The sequence below is a fragment of the Penaeus monodon genome, chromosome 15, assembly GCF_015228065.2.
Source record: "Penaeus monodon isolate SGIC_2016 chromosome 15, NSTDA_Pmon_1, whole genome shotgun sequence".
Classification (NCBI taxonomy): Eukaryota; Metazoa; Arthropoda; class Malacostraca; order Decapoda; family Penaeidae; genus Penaeus; species Penaeus monodon.
Genome location: NC_051400.1, coordinates 19,359,413 through 19,359,918, shown reverse-complemented (window position 1 = coordinate 19,359,918; position 506 = coordinate 19,359,413).

Below are 506 nucleotides of genomic sequence, written 5' to 3'. Positions count from 1 at the left end.
GGCCCCTTTTACACTAGGCAACTACTGTCCGCCACCGATGACTGACGCTAGTTGCCTTCCATACTATTCCATTGGAGCTTTCATACGACGCCACTTCAGTGGTCCGACCGGGCAAAAGGCGGGCAACCGACATTGCGGTGTCCCACTCCCGCAACTAATGTCCGGCACTCGCTGTACAGCATTGTTTACAATGGAAGTTTTCACTCGGCGCCACCGGTTACCACCACTGTCAACCATTGGCCGTCACTTTTCGTTCAGTGACATCCAGGCTGGCGTGATGGGTGGAGTCTCGCGGGGTATTGTGAAACCGGCGGCGAAGGAGGCAACTGAGCACCCGATTTGTGAAGTGGTGTAACAACCAGTATGCCACATCGCACTATGTCACCACACACACTATCACACGATGTTACCACACACTCTACCCAGTCACCACATATACCACCCCATAATGTCATCACATACACTGTCACATAATGTCACCACACACTCCATCCTGTCACCACATA